The sequence below is a fragment of the Columba livia genome, chromosome 2 (genome assembly GCF_036013475.1).
Source record: "Columba livia isolate bColLiv1 breed racing homer chromosome 2, bColLiv1.pat.W.v2, whole genome shotgun sequence".
Classification (NCBI taxonomy): Eukaryota; Metazoa; Chordata; class Aves; order Columbiformes; family Columbidae; genus Columba; species Columba livia.
The window spans coordinates 69,585,302-69,601,357 of NC_088603.1; the positions used below are offsets into that span (position 1 = coordinate 69,585,302).

Sequence of the window (16,056 nt, forward strand, 5' to 3'; positions counted from 1 at the left end):
TAGGGACATGGTTTAGTGCCTGAGTTAGGTTATGGTTGGACTCGATGATCCTGAGGGTCTCTTCCAACCAAAATTATTCTATGATTCCATGAACTTCAAAGACATTCAGGATTATTTAAATGGGAATCAGGACCCTGCCTTCGGGTGCTTGGGCTCTCTGATCCAGGAGTACGATGGATGGCTCTGGGTCCTCTAAGGCCTACTGTGCCCTGTGAGAGGCTCCATGGTTGAGGTCCCGAAATCACCCAATTTGGAAAGACCAGCATGGCACGTTGCATCTCAGCTTGCCCACCTGCATCTTCCTTCAGCCTAGTGCAGGGTGTGTGGGGAAGTGTCATCCAGCCACCTCTTGACTCCAGCTGGGATGTGGCTGGAGGACTCACCTGGGGTTCAGGATTCACAGCCAGTATCTGTTGCCTGGTAGAGACACAGCTGAACAAAACTAATTGGTAAATCTTAGGGAGAATGGGAAATACACTAAAAAACAGACATAAAAAGGGAAGGAGCATGAAGTTAGGCAGACCTTTTCAAATTTCAAAGACACATCCCTACCTCACTGACAGTGGATGGGTAGATTTTTTCTCCTCTTTCTTAAACTAGATGTGGAAATACGTGTTATTCTTCTGCAGTGAAAAAGATAGGGCAATAGCAGACCCAGAACCTAAATATAGCTGCTTCTACACTTAGTTACTATGTAATGCAGCTTGATGATGGTTGCCAGAGAAACCCATTTATGCTGTTGAATAAGGTTGTGCTGTCCCTGCTTTATCCTCTCCCACATAATGAACTTTTTAAAAAGTGAAGGTTTCATACAGAACTGAACTATGGGGAATGCGCTGCACACAGTGGCACTAAGTGTTTGGATGTCAGATGTGTATGTGGACTTTTCCATGGTGGGGCATGGTGAAATAGCTCAAGGTATCTCTCTGTAGTGCTAGAGGACAACGGTGGTGTTAGCTTGGTCTGAGCTCTTCTGTCTCAGATGTGGTGGTGGATGAGGACAGGCAATTTCATGGCACACTCAGCAAAGCTTTTGCCTGACTTGAACTCAGCAAGGGATGAACTTTTTGACAATTACAAGGTGCTGGATTACTTCACGGCTGCATAGCTTTTCATAGTTAGGTGTTCTTTCCTGGCAGAAGCAGACAAGCCAATGAACGATGTGAAATGAAGGCATCACCTATGGCCACCTATGGCCTTGGACTGTCCTTTCTTCTAGGACCTGCAGCTTAGACCAGCTAGGCTGACAGTAGATTAAGACAGTAATATCCATATTAAAAAGCAGGGTCTGTGCATTCAGATTAAGTAAGGCTGCTGAGGGCATGATGGAAGTGGGCTAGAACTGTCCTACGGGTGGGCAGGAGCTCTGCAGCCTGGGAGGCAGATGACTTGGGTAGGATAAAAGTACAGTCCTACAAAGTCATGAGCATTGCAGAGCTTATAGCAGTTGAATAACTGTTCAGACTCCTATGGTATGAGAAATAGGGTCCATGAAAAATTCTGGTTTCCAGGTCTCAGCTAGGTCTCCTCCCTCTCTACCACTCAAATGAATCTTCACCTTTTCCTGGGCTTGATTTCTGCAAAGGTTCTGCTTCACCCGTGCAGTTGTTTGGTCACTGGAACTGACCTCCTTCACCTCGTGGCCTCATCTGCAAGGGATGGATTTTCATGTTGGGCTGTGAACTAGCGTCTGTTATGCTTGGTCAAGATGAAGAGCAAAAATACAGACCTCTGATACTTGCTCTCTGTAAAGCCCTTTAATTAGCTCTGTGAAATTCTATGAGGCCGAGGGACTTACAGACTTTTAAAAGGAAGCACGTAGAGTATTTCCCTTGGGTTTTCCCCCTTAGCTCTGGAATTAGCTCAGTCTGATTAGTTATTGATTAATCAGGGCATTAGTCTTGTGACAAAGATTTCAGCAAGGCATTGAACAGGGAAGGAACTACACTGAAAAGCAACAAGGCTGAAAATATGGCCACTGAAAATAAAAAGTATTGATCTCCAGAAGTATCGGCCCTGACTGGGGAACAGCAGAGCCATAGAAAAGAAGGACACGGCTTCAGCTGACAGGAGAAGATTTGCTTTGATAAGATGAGAAAAATTAGTCGGAGAGGGGAGTGACAGTGAACCAGTGAGAGCACTGGGAAAAACAAAGAAAAGAAAAAAAAAAAGAAAGTAGGACTTATCACACACACCTGAAGCCAAACTGCTAAGCAGAGAGTGCAAAGTCCCCTAGATGATTTGTTTGCTGTGCTTAGAAACCACTCACAGCTGGGCAGGAGATCAATAGTACAGTGACAATTAGATATTAAGTAGAAGGAGAATGATATGGAAACGTCACAACCAGATTGCCAGAACTATATAAACGTGAGAAATGGAGGTGGGAATCACATTTTGAGAGCTCTATACTGGAGTTTTCTCCCTCCTAGTAAAACTGGCTTTATTTCTTCTGAAAGGTGTGTTCAAGGCTTTTAAAAATAGCCTCGGTTATTTCCCTTGCTGCTGGTCTAATGATTCCTCTCATTCCTTTCCCTTTGTTTGGAATCTCCCCACGACTCCCTTTAGTGGTTAAATATATGGAAGATGACCTTTGGTTTTCACATATCTTCTTTCTCACAGGACTCATATTTTAAAACCTGCTGACACAGTGCCAATCTGTGTGCTTGTTTCATACTTTTTTCTGCCTGAAATGCCTAAGACAGTAAGTAACTTTTTTTTAAAATTATTATTATTTTTTTTATTCCTCCTTCACAAAATGACTTCTGCAACAAGACCCTGATACTTCGTTAGAGTTGCTAGGCACTGCTGTAGCACTGGTAATTATAATAAAGAACAATGCACAATCCCAGAACATGTTTCAAAGTCCTTCTAACCTCAACAAATACATGCAGACATGCAGGAATACATAGAGAGGTTTACCCCTGCCCAGTGCAGTTTCCTAGCTTGGAAAAAACCTACCTTCAGCCTCTTCGTATTATTGTCTCCTTGATTACCGTGGCTTTCATTATCAAATTTATTTTTTCACAGAAAGGGTTGTCAGGCATTGGAACAGGCTGCTCAGGGAAGTGGTGGAGTCACCATCCCTGGAGGTGTTTAAAAGACGTATAGATGAGGCTCTTAGGGATGTGGTTTATTGCCAGAGTTAGATTATGGTTGGACTCGATGATCTCAAGGATCTTTTCCAAAGAAATTGATTCTACGATTCTACAATAGTGTAAAGGGCTGGGAAATGTAACTCTTCTGCCGCAGGTGTGATTACTTCAAGGTATTCTTCAAACACTAATGACTGGAGCGGGGAAATAAGACAAAAAAGAGGAGAGTGATAGACTCAGCCACAGGAACAGATATGTGCCTGCAGTTCTTGGGGTTCAAACACTAGACAAGACAGAAAAAAGAAAGTATGATGCCAATCACTGTTTTCAATATCCTCCCACGTAGCAACTGCTTCTGTTGAGCTTTTCTATTGTGAAAGCTTTGCTTTCAATGCGAACAGGGTGGGCACTCTAAGTGAGCCTTAGCTCTCAGTGTAGGAAAAGGTTTGCGGTCAACAGCAGTGAAAACTTATTTATACCTTTGCTCTGCTGGAGTGCTGCGTGAGCTGGGGGCTTGGCTTGGCTTATTGGAGCTCGGCTCTGCAGAGAGGGCAAGCTGGCGTTGGATTCCTAATTCACAAGTTGGCTCCTTGCCATGAGAGAAACCCCATCTTTCCTCTGAACTTAACCAGCAGGTCCTTACCAGCCTTTCAGCCCTCCTGCCTGCCTGGCTACAGCTCTGAAGGTGGAGAATCTGTATGATAAAAAGTGGCCACAGACCATAAGGACCATACATTCTTCCCTGTCACCTCAATGCCAGTGAAATCCCAAGCAGCACCTGGTCATGATAGCATTTCTGCCACCAAAGCTACTGGAATGAGCCTCCACACCCCAAACTGGACCATGCCTGGACTTTGAAAAGTTCATACCTGGATCTGAATTTTGCTGCTTGAACTCACTTCTAAGTGAATTTTTGCTGGCTTCCAAGCAGAACAAAAGGGAATTTACATTCTCTAGGAAACATGATCAGAATGACAGTAGAGAAACCTGAATTTAGCTTGAAAAATTTGATGACAGAGTATGAGCAATTAGCAAGGGAATCCCTGTAAAAAATGGGTTGTTAATAGAGATTTAAAAAAAAAAAAATTCTTAAAAAGCAGAACTAAGCAGGCACATAGAATATGTATTGCAGAGCTCTAAGGGAATTTGCTGATTTTCCATAAAACTTCTGAAAGCTCTTCACTGCAAGAAAAAAGAGAGAAGCAAAAGATGTGCTAATGGTCAATTAAAAAAAATTTGCTGGCCAATTACTCTACATACTTTAATCTCAGGAACAAAATACTGGAAAAAATACTAATGGTAGTAAAGTCATTGGAGTATCAGAGACTAAATAATATCTGAAGGTACCCTTACTTCAACTAAACACTTTGACAAATTATTTTTAAAGACTTATATTCATTTATAGATTAACAGTGGTGACAGCTGTTCCATAGTATCACTGCTCTGTTATTTCTATGTGAGAATATTGCTTATAAAGTAAAATTACAAAAAAAGTAGAGCCACTGCAAATTGGTTTGCTTTGGAAGTTCTCATTATTGGCCAGGAAGATTGTAACTGAAGGGTCATTAAGAAGTGAAAATGTGTCTTAAAATAACTTGTTCAGCAAAGAGTCTCTTTTATTGGATTTCTTTATCTGGAGACCAGCTCTGATATTTTTCAGAGCCGCAATGTGCTGCGTATGTACAAGTCCTTGCTGCTCTCTGTTACAATTTACTGAGTGAGCAAAACAGCTTATTGATAGATGGAATTTAATGAACTTGCACAGAAAGACATAATCATAGGACTAAATCAGAGCTCTCTGTGGCCAAAACAACCTCTGTACACCTGCTGAAGGGGTGACAGCTTGGTGGAGACACTGCAGAAAATAGGATTCACAGGGTTTCAGAGGAATGAAATGCTGCAAATAACTAGCTTAGGGATTTAAAGGGAGGGCTTTGAGAGCTACCTTTCAAACTTTGTGGTAGGTCCAAATAAAATCTCTCTGAAAGAGAGAAGCTGGAAAAATGTACCTGTCTTTATTTAAAACTCAACTTTCCAGCTTCTCTCTGGTCCCTTGACAAGAAGGGTGTACCTTGAACATGAAATTAATTCTGGGTGTTGAGGCTTCACCATAGATTTTTTGGTTTCAACCTGTCATTCAGCATTGTCAGAGCTGGGAGACATCCATGGCCTCCTCACCCTGTTTACCTCTCTGTCAGAGGGTCAATGGGGCAAATCCTTGGCCAGGCCAGCTCGGAGCCCCATGGCATCACGGGCATCACAGCAGGACACACCCCAGGCATCCAGCCAGTGACTTGCTGATCCCCTCTTAGACAGATGCAGCTCATCCTTCAATGCTGACACACTCAGAGACCTTCATACGAGTGGTATAATTACTCTGACTGCTAATGGTCTTTGGATAAACAGCTGTAAACAGCTCTAATGGGATTTCAGAAACCCCTCGTGCTCTATGGTAGATACCTCTGGGCTCAGGAGAGCACACGAAGAGGGAGATCTGCTCTCTATAGACTGGCACGCTGGTGACGTGAGCTCCAATCTTTCCTATCCTCAGTGCAGGTAATTATGCCCTCCTACTGCTTTAAACAAAAATACATTCTTCTCTTTCAAACAGTCAGATTTTGATAACTTTTTTCTGCCCACCTTAGCTCATATCAATCAGGCTTTACGTAACCGTGGTATTTTGAGAAGCGACACCTACTCTGCAGGAGAGTTATTAGCAAAGTCCAACTTAAAAGGAAAAAGCAAACATGAAATGTTATATTGTGGCTAGGGACAATATTTTCTACAAATAATAACCAGAGGAAAAGCTGACCTAGAGGGAGAATTTGTCACAGAAGGATTGTTGGTACCGAATAGGATTTCGTTTCTTAGAACAATTCCTGGCCTTAATTCTGTTTCCATTTTCAATGTGTTACAGGAGAGGGCAGTATAAACTCAGCATTTCGCATCTAGTAATAAGAATGCTTGTGTGGTCACATCAACAGCATTGAACCTTAAATTAATGTTTCTGTTAATACACTAGGGAATAATTTATTCAAGAACAGAGCCAGCCTGTTAAATCTCCAGTGGTTCATGTTCTGATGGATTTTCTATTCTGAGCCTTTTAGAAACACAGAAATGGGAGTCTTTCACTCTGCCTGTTCTGCCCATATGATCTGTAAATCTAGCATATGCTCTGTGTGTGAAAAATATATATAATAAATGCCAAACAAGCAAATGCAGGGTCAGAGCTTACTCATGAATAAGGTAGGCAATCGTAGCACAGTGCTTTTACTTACTCCTGTGACACGGGAAGGCTGGATCACAGGAACAGCCTGGTTCTCTGAGAGCCCTGCTTCTGCTCATTTTCATTTAGTGGAATATCCAGCTGTGGGGATGGATGGAGCAGCTGGAGAATTCCTGATAAGCCTTGGATGCTGCTTCTAGATTTTAAAAGTCTCATTGAGTTTTTATTCTAACATAAACTTGATAGGACCCTATGGACAGGGAGGAACAGAGGTAGGTAACACTCCATTTTCCTGTGTTAAAATTGAAAAATGTATAATCTTATGCTTTTGGTCACTGTGTTAGAGGTGGAAAGAGTGTCAGGGATGCAACACAACATCCTCATGGTTTTAAACTAAAGGAGGGGAGATTCAGGCTAGACATTAGGAAGATGTTTTTTACAGTGAGGGTGGTGAAACACTGGCCCAGGTTGCCCAGAGAGGTGGTAGATGCCCCATCCCTGGAGACATTCCAGGCCAGGCTGAACGGGGCTCTGAGCAACCTGATCTAGTAGAAGATGTCCCTGCTCATGGCAGGGGGGTTGGACTAGATGTCCTTTGAAGGTCCCTTCCACCCCAAACTATTCTATGATTCTATGATCATGTCTGCTCAGGTTAGCCTCACCACCGCCAAGCTGTAACACCTTACATCCATAATACGCTTTAAGGCCACAGCGGCAGCATCACTGTGTCTCACTTAGGCAATTGTCTGGAGAACAAGCGCAGGACAGTTTCCAGACAGGGATGAGACTCTTAACCTGATACTATTAGAAAAATAGACAAGCTCTCAAGGATATAATCTTTCTTCAGGCATTCAAGGAGTTAAGCTTGCAGGTCAATTTGTGCTCCTTCCCTTCCATAGCACACCTTCCCTTACATAATAGTTTAGCTTCCCTTACGTAATAGTAACTTTCTAAAATATCCTTTTATTGCTGATTTTTTTTAATGCTTTGCATCTCTCAAAAGACAAATTTCTATGTGATCTATGATGAGAAACATCAGACAGCTTGTGGAGGTTGTGTGTGCAAAAGGGAAGAAAAAGTTTCCTCCAAAAGCTGGAAGGAAGGGGATGAAATTACTATATATACTATCACAGGCTTAAAGTTATAATTTGACATTTGAAATGTGTTCAGTGAGAAACTTGTATAAAATCAACTTTGAAGATCCAACAGGATACCACAGGGTCTGTAGGTGGTTAGACTCTATTAGAGAATTTCATGGAAGTGTTTAGCAGGGATAGTGCTCTAATAAAAAGAGTCTATAAAAAGAAGTTTCTGTGAAAAGCTTTAGGATTTAACAGCAGAAGTGGGCAGAGAGAGGGAGAAGTATGGAAACAGGGAGAGAGCAGATGTGACTTAAGTAACGTCTGCTGAAAATTGCGTGTTTTACAATCTTGTGTAGGTGGACTCTAAACATTTTAATGATGCAAACGTCATACTTCAGTTTCAAGTGCCCTAAAGTATGAAATGTTCAGATGAAAGGCTGGAGTTGCTGCCCATCTGTAGCAGAATTGTACTGCTATTTAAAGATCTGCTTTTCTCAAATATCCAAAATGCTTTCTTTGCTTCTCATAAAGAGGCATGCCTATAACTGAATGTAACTGAATCATCTGTATATACTGCAATTTTTCTCAAATTAACAGGAAAATGAAATCCTACCTTTTCCCTATGAAAGAACCTAAGTGGGTAGAGAGCGTCCAGGAAGGGTCTTTTGAAATGTCTTGCTGCAACTCCCCTATGAAAACTGATTTTCAGTTCTTGAACTTGGAGATTTTGTGCTGATCCCAGTGTTGGGTTTGAAATTTTCCCAGGCTCTGTCAAATTTCTCCTCCTCCACTTGAAGACTCTTCTTGCTTTCTTGTATCTTTGACTGAGAGGATCATGACTGGATTGGCTGGGGAGAGCCATATTCGGAGAAGGCAGCTTTTAACCTACCCACGCAGTTTAGCCTGAACACATCATAGAAAACATGCTAGTTAAGTGCATTATGTACATTTACTTTGTCAGCTGTTTTTCATGGATGTCACTTAAGCAGTCAATGCATAAAGACTCTCTGGTTCGTTTAGGTTTGCTGTAGTTTGAAATCTCACCTAAACAGTGTCTGTGAGTAAGGAAATGTGACTATCAGCCAAGTTCATTGTTGAATACTGTAGAAAAAACATCCAACTGACATTGCATTAATTATAGTACAGAGACTATAATTGTCTGGACTACCTGGAATTGTGTATTAACCACATTTTGTTGAGAAACAGGTCATGCACTTACTCAGAAGGCAGATTTGCATTATGTTTGTTACTCTGTTATCCCAGGATTCTTTTCAGGGTGTCTAAAAATCAGTTATATATTTACATTAAATTGACACTAACATTCTTAGACACTATAAAGTCCTGATTAAAAACAAACATGAAACGCGAGCCTCTTTATGCCACTTTCTATGTGTGATAAAGACTGTCACTAGGAGGCAGATGTGCTACAGGCTATGTGGCCCTTCTCATTTCTGTGTCACTTTTTTGCACAACCCACATGCCTGAGGGGTGCGCCACTGACTTTGCCAGTCTCCAAGTGACCTGGAAACATGACGTCCAGATGATACAGAAGACGTCTAATGTCAACCTTATCTGGCAGCATCTCTGACAATTTGAGGTGAAGCAGCTTCTGTCCCCTATGCACATGTCCCTGTCACATGGGTCAGGGTTCCTCTGGGGAGTATCACAGTGCCGTGCATGGTCTCCACAGCACAACTCTTCAGACAAGGCTGCAGCAAACTGCTTCTCTAACCTATTGCCATCAGTGTTTCCCTGCTTGTGTTTGGCAGAGCAGCAAAGCCCTTGGGCATGTTTTAGGCTTTCCCTTTGCATGATGCAGCATGATGGCCGAATTCCTCTGAGTCCTGCCAGAGCCTGGCCACAATAACCTCAACTAGAGAAAAATCAGTCAATATTTTTCTAGCTAAATGCACACTGTGCCTGCCATTAATTTAAATGGATGTAAATATAAGTGCCTTAATTTCTCCAGGAAAAACCTGCGGAGATCCACCCAGCCCTTCAGAAAAATGAAGCAGACATCAGTTCTTAGCAACTAGGTTTTTCATAGAGGCTTAAAATTGTGATGTACTGATCCTAAAGGTGACATCTTTCTAAGAAGTAAAAAAACATTATACCAGCACATGGTAGACCATTCACCACTAACCAACAGATCCAGTTATAAATACCAAGTATCAGAGACCTCCTTCCTGGTGGTCTCTACATCATTGTAGGGGCATCAAGGATCAAATCCCAGCTGTATGAGCCTATATTTAAAAACACGTTCAGCCTTCAATGTACTTAAAAATCTCAATGGACAAGAAGAGAGGACTAGCTGCGAAGGGGCAAAGCTGCTGGAAGAGGAACCATGGTCACAATGTCTAAATTTGCACACATGGTGAGAGGAGGCAGGGAAAGAGTATCTGGGGGACAATAGGTGAGTGTACAGCACAAAGTGACACTACAAATACAAGTTGACACTACAAATAAAAGTAAAGCAAGCATGAGAGAACAACAACTTGCTTATAGGTAATGTGAGCTTAGGAAATGCTCCTAACTGTGTTTTCCAAAAGATACACTGCGAATTGCAAGCTCTGCTTCACTAGCAGTGGTCCTTCGGGTTGCAGAGGTGCAGGTTTCTCTTTCTTAATAATTCAAACTTGATAAAAATGTAAAACCAGAGTGCAAGCTCCAGAAGATGGTCACAGCGGCAGCTAAATGCTGGAACATGCGCTTGGTTCTTGATACCAGACTTTGGTCACTAGAGGGCACCAGCACCTCAGTTTAGTGCCAAACTCCGGGACCAGCACAAGTTAAGGGTTCGTGGGAAAAAGATGCCCCTGTACACAGCTAGGTATTAGTATATAAGAAAATAAAAATTGCAGATAATAACAGTAAACAAAGCTGCTTTGGTGAGTAGAAGAAAGTTCAGGTCAAAGATTAAATTTCCAAGTTTGTGCTCAACAAGAAAACTGGAAACCTTCTTGACTTCAACTGTGAACACTCACCACTGACAAAATATATTGAAGTGCAAAAAATAAATAAACTCAAATAAGTTTTTTTAAAAGGTAAAATTATCTAATTATAGTTAAGTATACACAGTTTGATGCATCAGAAAAAGTGAAGTCAATACTGAGTGATTAGTTAACTAAATAGTGCTGTTCTTCAAGGCACTTTAGAGGTTAATGGAAGCAGCTCAGATCTCCAGCCTGGACCTGGAAGGATACTCCAGGTGAGTGTTTTTCAAACTTATGAAATTCGCTCCCCTTAAAAAAACTGCTTTCACAATTTTCATCAGAGCCAGGCAAGTGCACCCCACACTCCCATGGCCATGGCTGTGGTGTTGTACACCGTGGTGTGACAGGCAGCTGCTGCTTGGCTTATGCAGGTACCCTGGTACCTGCTGGTTTGATATTTAACACCTGTGGGATACAGGTTGTGGCTGCCATCAGGATGTAACCTCCCCAGGACACGGCAGTGAGCTCTGTCATACCCTAAGCCAGCCTGATGCAGTCAGTTCAGGACCCACTGCTGGTCCAGCCTCCTGGCATTATTCTTGATTTTGAACCCTAAAAAGCCAACAATGCCCTAAAATGCCACTCAAAACACAGTGCCTAAGAACAGACTCTTCTGAAGTCAGAAAAATAACAAGGCCATTTAATCATCCAAAACTATGTGGCCTCAGCTTTGCTCCCTCAAGGACATAAACATCTCTTTTTAAGCAGACTTGGCAGCAACAGTCTTTGTCCTGGATTTCAGCTTTCTAAAATAATTCATAGAAAAGCTGATCCTTGTGCAACCTGACTGAAGGGGTGGTGCCTCTGAGGGACTGAAAAACCTGGTGGTTAAAGCACGGGCCAGCACATGTGGAAACCAACATAATGCAGAACTTGAGCCTGTGTCTGAAGCAGCAACTGTGAGTACCCTTTATGCTGCAGTGTCCTCTTTTTTGCCTAGAAGGAATTTTGGGAGAGACTGTCTATGCCCACATATCTTCACAGTAAGAGAACTGGAAAATAAGAGGAAAAATATGGAAAGTGTAGAAAAAAATACAACAGAGGGGATACCTGAAAACAGCCTTTCAACATGTAAAATGAGACAGGGCAGTGCTTGTTCTACTAGTCTTGGCAAGACTGAGGCATGATATCTGCTCAGAGGAGACCTGTGTCGTCCAACCAAATGGACGTAAAAAAAACCTAGAGTTCCCCAACAGAAAGGTGAGCATAAGGAAAAAAGAAAAAAAAAAAAAAGACAACCCAGCTAGATGCTTGTGAGGTTAGTTGGCATTTTATCAGTACTTACGGTTGGCCGTATGTGTCTAGAAGAGCATCCTGATGCCTGAGTCTCTGCATCTTTAAAAAGCGTAGGGGACTTGTCTCCAAAGCATCAATACCAAGGCGGGGAAGGGGTAGTAACAGTCTCCTGGGGGTGGCCTCAGATCCGGCTTCTCACAACACTTGTATTAATGTCCTCAAATCTGTCCCCCACCAAGTGCTGCTGAAGCCTCAGTTTGGGCACTGGGTCTGGAGCTGGAAGCCATGGTTCAGGGAGGAGAGAGGGGACAAGGGCTGGGCCCAGAGCTGAGCAAGGGGAATGACAAAAGGCTGGCACACACGACCTGGGAGAAGCAACCAAGGTGCCGTGTGGTTAGCCTTGCATAACAAACACCGAGGTGTACTGAAAACAGACCAAGAAACTCTCTGTGAAATATACAGGAGAGTAACTCACTTCAGAGTGATGCAGTAGGAGATCTCTTGAGGCACCTTTCCAGGGTAACTTTTTATAATTCTCAGGTTTAGAAATCTGTATAGGATCCCAGGGCCAGTGAGAAAAAAAAAATAAAAAAAATCTAACAGTTGTATCTATTTTTTTACAGTGAAGGAAACCAGAAGAGAGGACCTAATCCCTTGACTCTGAGGTACTGCAGTTTTTTCTTCAGATGGAAAATTCTCATAAAAAAGCCCTAAAAAGAAACAGAGGCATGTTCTGTTTTAGGTGAGTACCAGTAAATACATTTAAGTTGCCACACTCCTTTCTGGATTCTTTGTGTATAGGATGCGATTTCTTTTTCCCTCCTCCAGTGTCATCCCCTTGTTTCATCCAACTACAAGCCCTTGATCCCGTTTCCACAGTGCAAATCCAGGCTCTAACAGCAGGGTACTTCAACAATTGACCTGAGCAAACATGCCAAGGCATGACCAAAGGCCCAAGGTAAGAGTAATCATAAGCCTGATGTTTAGCTTGCCTTTTCACCCTTAAAAAGTGTTAGCAAAACCAGCCTGAGCATCAGCACACAGGATCCTGGTCATCAGGATCTTCTCTGTTTCTAATAGTCCTGTCACAGTGACAGCAGAGTCATGCTGGGATGTTAAAAAGAAAGAATTTAGTAGGTAAACTTTGGGAAGGGAGGAAGACATCTCAAAGTGAAGAAGCCAACTCTCCCTACTCCAGTGCGAGAAGAAATTCCAGACCACAAAGGGGACCACTGCTCTGCTTTGGCCACAGCGGTCAGAAGATAACTTGAGTAGCAATGCCTAGAAGGAAGCAAAACAGCAGCAAAGCCAAGGAAAATGTGGGCACGTTGTGGGTACACAATGCAAAAGCACCAAGTCACTCCCTTTCTCTGTATGCGTATTTGTTTCTATTGTGCAGGTCTGTTTTTGCTTTGCTTGATATTTCTCCATGCTGACCTTCTAAGGACAGACACGTTAGGGAATTTCAGATGGTGCTGTAATGTCTTGGCCATTGAAAACTCTTCCTTATTTTGTCTGAAATGTTCTTTGGGTGCTTTCTTTAGCAGCTTTACTGGCTCTATTACAGATTGTTATTTAATTTATATCCAGTGTAATAGGTGGCTTGTGGGACCATCAGGTAATTTTAGGGGAAGAACATTTTTTTTCTTATAGTCACTGATTTGGTAACAGTAACTACTTTGTCAGTGAGCTGTGTATATTCCTAGTGATCCCCATTTTCTTCTTTTCTTACTCCTAGCATTCATACTGTCATGGTGAGTACTATATAACTAGGTAGGGAGGACATGGGCTAAGAAAAGAGGTGAGGCAAGATTTTTCTCATGCCTAAACACACGGTGAGCTACTGAAAAAAGGAGAACTCAACAGCAAATAACCTTCCAGAGAAATTGCATAAGTCTCCAAAGGGTCCCTGTGGTGCTTGCGAGAAACTTGGAGCTGGGTTCACATGCAGCCCCTCAAGGGAAAACAGCCACCAGGGTGCCAGAGGGAGAAAAGGTCCTTGTCCTGCCCTCCTCCCTTGCTGTGAGAGGTTTTGCAGCACTAGAAGGGGAGTGGTTAGTAGGTCAAGAGAGGTTCTCCTTCCCCTCTACTTTGCCCTGGTGAGACCACATCTGGAATATTGTGTCCAGTTCTGGGGCCCTCAGTTCAAGAAGGACAGGGAACTGCTGGAGAGAGTCCAGCGCAGGGCAACAAAGATGATGAAGGGAGTGGAGCATCTCCCTTATGAAGAAAGGCTGAGGGAGCTGGGTCTCTTTAGCTTGGAGGAGACTGAGGGGTGACCTTATTAATGTTTACAAATATATAAAGGATGAGTGTCACAAGGATGGAGTCAGGCTCTTCTTGGTGACAACCAACGGTAGGACAAGGGGTAATGGGTTCAAACTGGAACACAAGAGGTTCTACTTAAATTTGAGAAGAAACTTTTTCTCAGTAAGGGTAACAGAACATTGGAACAGGCTGCCCAGGGAGGTTGTGGAGTCTCCTACTCTGGAGACATTCGAAACCCACCTGGACGCCTTCCTGTGTAACCCCATCTAGGCGTTCCTGCTCTGGCAGGGGGATTGGACTAGATGATCCCTTCCAATCCCTAACATTCTGTGATTCTGCGATTCCTGTGGCTTCCTTCCCTTAACTCCAAGTGGCCATGACTAGCCTGGCCACTTGACACTGGACGTTAAGTCTGTACTTGAGCATGAAACAATGACCTCCAGTGATTATCTCTCAGCCTCCTGTGCAAATCAAAACGGCAGTTTTGAGTGCAGGTGAAGGAGATCAAGGATCACCTTCAGGACAGTCTAATCCAAGGGGAGCAATACGTGCTAGCCATGACTTCCACCTCTTCAGATTCTTCCTTTCCAGTTAAATGAGCACACTGCTCCAGCATGGGCCTCTGGTTTAGCCACATAAGGAGGAAATTTTGTGGTTTGTGTCAAGTGGGAGCCCATTAGCCATCCTGATGGTTATCCTATTCTCTGCCATGTTTTGCCAACTCTTTGTCCAGGGATCTTTGCCCTCCAAGGAGCTCTGAGCCCTGCTGTGCTGGAGCTGCTTGCAGCTGCTGGTTCTCTGAGCCTCTGCTTTATACACTTCATACGTTATCTAAAGCAGCCTCATCACCTCCTGTTTTCAGAACCATTTGAGACTGCTCTTGCATGTGCACTGCATTTTGGTCTTAAAAACAGCCGTTTAAGACTAGGCCATCCTCCTTGAAAAGCAGCCAGAGTCCATAGTGTTCTCGCCTGCCAGCATTCCCAAAATCTGCTGCTTATTCTTCCACCCAGACCTCATTTTTATTTTATCTTCCGTTTTAAAACTTTTTGAAACTTAAAAATAGCTTCCTGCAAGTTCAGAGAAAAACCCCAAAACAACAACAAAAAATTCAATAACAAATCAGATAAGATGAAAACAGAAAGGGAAAGGGGGGAGGGCATACCACAAATTATATCACTGTCAACATGGAAATGCTTAAAGAATGCATATTGAGAAACAACAGGAATTAAGAGGCCACAGCTGTGTGATGAGAAGTGATAAGAAACTGCCATCCTTTAATAAGGCATCCTGGGAGACATGCTTCAAACACCCCTTTTCCCCAGGCCTCCCTAATCTCCAAACAAACAGTACCTGCAAAAAAGAGTCATCATAATAAAAAAGAAACCCGGGCCTCATTTACTCTTGCTGTTCTGGATTAAACCAGAGTTGAGCTGAATCAATCAGCAAATAAAATGCATAGGGGCAAAGCTTCTGAGACCGTCAAGGGGAAAAAGACGAAGAAAAGAAACGGGAGGGGGAAGTGGTGGTAAATAACAGCATTAACTCTGCAATTGTTACAAGTCCGTCAACAAACATACTTTAGGGATTTTCTCGTTAAGCCAGGGTGATATATAATGGTGGTAGAGGGTTTCAACTTTTCACGTTTATTGAAAGCTGTCCACACTCTTTGGCTAAAATGCATTAAAAAAACCTCTCCATGGACTTCTTTCAGGTTGCAGGAGTCTTAGGTAAATGTCTCTTTTAGCAGCCATTTGTTTGCTGATTTTTTTTTTTAAATTTTTTTTCTTGAGGCTTTTTTGTTGTTGTTGTGTTTGGCTGCTGTGCAAACTTTTCACATAAAAGACAGAGAAAAGCACTTTCACTCCTGCTGGGTTTTAAACATACTGTTCTTTTGGTTATTTATTTACTTTAAGTGTTGGGCTTGGACCCGAGCACTTTGCAGAGCAGTCTAAATGCAAATATATATCTCAGCTTTACAGCCTGTTCTTTCAATTATACCTTGGTCCGATCTCTTCTGAATTGTCTGTAATGCTGCCAACTTTAACTGTGAGTTGGGAAATAGTTCATGGCCTAATTAAAACCTCAGCTTCTGGGCTCTTGGGACCGTGAGCTATTTAGTTTCCCTTTAGAGAAAGGATGCCTGCACAGCTTTAGGG

The 16,056-nt window shown here is 42.7% G+C and overlaps 1 long non-coding RNA gene across 3 annotated transcripts in view; it reads left to right on the top strand.

Moving 5' to 3' along the window:
* Nucleotides 1–16,056, top strand: part of LOC110366316 (uncharacterized) — a 97,514-nt gene that overhangs the window by 50,169 nt on the left and 31,289 nt on the right. For all 3 annotated transcript variants that reach the window (XR_010470261.1, XR_010470262.1, XR_010470260.1), the window contains exons 4-5: nt 12,253–12,371; nt 12,458–12,587. This is a non-coding gene — a long non-coding RNA (uncharacterized LOC110366316). The remainder of the gene's footprint in view (nt 1–12,252; nt 12,372–12,457; nt 12,588–16,056) is intronic.